Here is a 5,052-nt window from a genome sequence, read left to right as displayed (position 1 = left end):
ATGCTTGAGATTGCAATACATTGGTAACCAGTGGGGTTTGGTGTTACCCTTCAAAGTCCCTCCTCACCCTGCATGCCATAATCCCCAACTTAATGTGGTAATTATTTGCTTCCTTAGCGCACCACTATTTCTAAGAGCAATGGAATGTTAACAAGTGTTTACTAGTCATGGATTTGGCAAATCACATACAATGGATTGCGCAGTGAGGATAATGGGATGAACTAGGATTCCTACAACAAATTTGCTTGGGGAAAGTGCTAATGTTGAAAACACCAAAAGATGAGGAATAAACAATTTATATGTTTCAGTGAAGTTCAAATATTTTTATAACCGCACTTAGATATTTCAATTGATCATGACAAGTATGAATTAGAAGTATTTGATCTCAAATGTTTATTCCATTCCTGATTTTATCTCATAATTTTTTTTTTTCTCTAATCTAAAAATTCTTTTCACTGCATTTTTTTCTCATAACAACCCACTCTAATCTAAAGATTCTTTTCACTGCATTTTTTTCTCATAACAACCCAGTTCAATCACATAGCAGGAATCTATACATATGAAGCAGTTATATGTTTAATTATACCTACTATTTATTTCTTCTTATATTACTTCTAATGTATAACACATTAACACCCAGATTCGTTTTGCTATCTTCTTTACTTTTGCTAGATCCTTGGCCTTATGCTATTTGTCTACAACTTTCTGATTGCAAGCCTTTCCACCGATCAACCACACCTCAGTTTCTCGCAGATGATTACAAACCTTATAGCTATCAAATATCCATGGAGTAAGAACATCTTTCTGACTTTCCTGAACAAAACTAACCATTTGTCATCGGTCACCTTTGTTCTCGGACTTGTATTGCTATCCACAACCACTGACTTGCCGGTCACCTCTTTGTGCATTGCTATGCCTACATTGCCCTACAAGGGGAGCTTGTTTTGAAAGATGTAAATGAGCAATATGCTCTTTTTTCTCTTATCATAGATGGTAGTCCTCATTTTTTAAATGCCTAAGGAATAATTTTGTACAATTCTTTTTTCATGTAGTACTGCACATGCAACATTTCAAGGCCGCCACCTTGCACTTAAGAAGTTCTCTCATCGACAAGCTCTACCATTGGCTACCTTGTTGCTTTTTGTTGGTCTAGTTACTAAAAAATAATCATATACTGTAGCTAAACACCAGCTCATAGACATTTTGAGGCGACAGAATGGGAAATTTGGCCAACTAGATTCGGAGTAAATTTTTTATTTTTATATTTGAATGCATCTTATGTTTATTGAGCTTTTAATGGCCTATGTTTTATATACATTTTTAGAATCATTGTCTTAAATTTACCAGAGACTTCGAATTAATTTTTGAGCTTTAAAGTGAATTAAGGTTCCTAATTTCAACACTCCCACTTGGAGATTTACTGTCATAAGAGAGAATTATGCAACACTCTCTATCACCCATGGAGATTAATAAAGGCTTTATAATACCTAGTTTATATTTTGCCAGATCTATCTAGTACAATCCTTGCTATGTATCTATTATGCTACTATACTCGTTTGTTAATCTTGAAACATCGTATGTCTTGAGTCATCTTCTTGTCCTTTGGTAGCACAGAGTATTTATCATGCATTGCACCTTCTGGTTCAATTGTATTTGTTAACAACAAGTAATACACACAAGGAGAGTGTTTATGTGTTGGCCTAAGCATCAATTTAGATCTTCTGAACTTTACCTCAAGTTTGCTTCATTCTACCTATGTCTCAATTCTTTTATTCACATGATTGTATGTTTGCACATCATCATCAATTTTCTCTTTAAGTTCAACCTATTTCTGTAGACCCATATTCTTGTATTATTAGACCTATTGATGTTGAATATTTTTGGGTATAGTGTTTCCTTAATGCCAATCAAGATAGGATGAACATAATAAGCACGTGAAAAATTCAATCTTAAGTTTGATTATTTTAGTTAGGTAAAACTTTCTTCTTAGATGAAAACTGTAAAACAAATAAAATTCATCCCAAATGATAAGATAATCCAAAACTAAAATTTTGCATGAAATTTTTGTTCAAATAAAGGTCATAAAATAATGCAGATTCACACTGCATAGAAAAAGTATCTTATAACAACCATGTAGATTTGGTCAAATTCGAATCATACACGCCCAAACTAAAACACAAAATAAATAGTTAAAAGAACTATGATAGAGGCCATCAAGGAAGATTTAAGCCTGATATTGGTACTAGGAGAAAATTTTCTCACGATATCAATGCTTGTTTTGCAATAAGAGAATTCATTTCAGATAACACAAAAGTTTGAGGGAAAATGAACTTCTATAAACAATAGATAGAATTTTTAGATATCTAAGGAATCCTGTTTATCGTATTAAAAAAGATCTCAAATCAACTTTTTTTCAAAATTCCAAACTTTACCCTAAGGTTTTCTTGTTAATCTAAGTTTTCTTGTTAAGCTTAGATTCTAGCAAAACAACAACACTCGATTTAGAGAAACAACACTTCCCAATTTTTGCTACAATGTTAAATCATGTAAAGAAGAAAACAACATTGCTCTCATTTCGTTTATTTAAGGCAACAATAACAGTTGATCTTTATAGCTCCAAAAAAGTTTTCTTGTTAATCTTAGATTCTAGCAAAACATCAACACTCGATTTAGAGAAACAACACTTCCTATTTTTTGCTACAATGTTAAATCATGTAAAGAAGAGAACAACATTGCTCTCATTTCGTTTATTTAAAGGCAACAATAACAGTTGATCTTTATAGCTCCAAAAAGGAAGAGAATAAAATATGTAAAACACTTAATAAAATAAAGGGAATCTTGTTAGAGTTGAATATTACTTGTTCAAACTTTCTCATCTATTTTGTTATTGAGATTGAGCTGAGCTTAAATGTGTCACAAATATTTGATTCTTGTCCTAGCTTATTTATTTAATTTCATGAAAGAGTTACAAGCTATAAATTTGCTTTAATTGAGCCTAACTATATATTGGATTCTAATGATTTAAATATTCAGACCTTTCATGGAACATAAATGCATTCATATTTTTTTATTAAAATTTATATAGTTCACTTAATATCATTTTTAATGTTTTATGACATCAAAAGGTTAATCCAAAAAGATTTTTATTCTACTTAGGCGTTCACGCAATATGCTTCATTGCATTGCATAATTTTTGAAATACATCCATGTAGTTACCTAATAAAGGGGTATTTATATACACATCACATAATTATTTTCTAGTTGCATATCTAATGGCTAAATTTTCACATTTATTTGTATAACTCTCTAGTATCTAAATCACATAAAAAATTATTTGTAAGATGTATTCACTTTAGATAAGTTTGTCAGTTTTATTTTTGATGTGATTTTGAAAAAAAAATATATATTTTTAAGAAATATAAAGATTTAGATGTTGGATATGTAAATACATTAAAATTTTGTGGCATGTATGTAAATCCCCTAAAGATAAAATAAGTCATCAAATAAGCAAGTTAAAAATAATTCAATGTCTATTTTATTGAGGTTTTAGTGGGCTGTTTGTTAAAAAATGAACAAATATGCAAAACCAATATGTATGAATGAGTGGGTCAATCTTCAAGTTTGTTCATTTTTTTGTTTCTGTTTCAAAATATTTTTTTCAAGCATGCTTAATTATCCAAGTAAATGAATTTAAATTCATCTCATAAGTAGGAGTAAGACCTATTTGTTAAGCGCTCTATTTCGCTTACAACACTAGCTATTAGCATAATCATCTTTAAAATTTCTAATCTATAGTCTTATGTGGTCCTAGTTATGTTGTAGTTAATTTCTTAGGGATCCATGCTGAAAATGTTTTAATATTTAGATGTACTATTACCTTATCTCCTTATTTGAATGTAAAATGCTTCAATAAATTTATAATGTGACATGAAATTAGTTTATTTGAAAATGTGATGTTCCAATCCAAAGGTAGAATCATTTATCCTTAAGATCTCTAGGAATTTTAGAACAAAGTTTATACTAATATCCTCCTAAGAATAATAAGGAATAGGTATGGTGTGTTAAGCTTAATGATGTTTCTCATTTTTTTTACTCACTTGACAAATTGTACATTATAAAATAATTTTCACTACATTTCTTTTTAGATTTGATTAATAGTTTCTATTCTCAATCATAGCCACAATTATATTCTTGTCTCACAACACTGCACTCATTCAACTCTAAAACAAACAATGTTTAAAGATGATTCAAGAATGTAGAGACAAGTCCCTTGAAAAAGAATGCTATCCTTAATCATAAAACCTTTGATAAACCTGATTGAGTTGTTGTTCATGTTATATTTTATCAGTTTTCACAATTGGCATAGTTTTCCTTAATTCTATCAAAATCAATTACCTTAATTTTCATTGTGTATAATAATAACTCTACTTAATGCAACAACATTCTTATTTTTAATAGCCATAGAGTGTTTTTAGCATAAATCCTGTAGAAATCCAAGTATTATAATATGCCAATGCTGTATTTCTCTTGCGACTTAAGATATTTTAAGGCTTGATGAGTCATGAATTTAAATATTATTTGAGCCCACGTCTCAAGACTTGCCTCATTTTGAGGCACCCAAATATTACATCAGAGATTACACATTAGTAGTTTGAGTAAGACTTGCCTTTTCTAATTGATGTAGAAGCCTCAGATTATAATTTAATAATAAAACATTGTTTGCTATGTGATGTTATGATATATTTATTGTAGCTTATGATAGGCTTTGAAAATTGTTAAGGTTTGGACTTATATTCGAGCCAAAAAAGAGGTTTTGAGCCGGCTGTGCAAATGAGTTAGACTATGGCTTTTGGGCATGGAGGATTGCGAGAGAACATGAAGGATTATGATTTGGGAGTGCTCCAAGTGATCTTGAGTTTGAGAGAATGAATTTGCCACCATTTGAGTGACTAAGGGCCTTTTTGGGGCAGCTGCAGTTTCCTTTAGCTGCAGCTGTGCTGCTCCAGAAAGCTGTTGTGGGGAAGCTGACTATCTGTTTGTTGCAGCTGTGTG

Source organism: Phalaenopsis equestris, unplaced genomic scaffold, assembly GCF_001263595.1.
Source record: "Phalaenopsis equestris unplaced genomic scaffold, ASM126359v1 Scaffold000002, whole genome shotgun sequence".
NCBI lineage: Eukaryota > Viridiplantae > Streptophyta > Magnoliopsida > Asparagales > Orchidaceae > Phalaenopsis > Phalaenopsis equestris.
The sequence above is the reverse complement of the archived record's forward strand: the minus strand, read 5'-3'. Positions refer to the sequence as shown.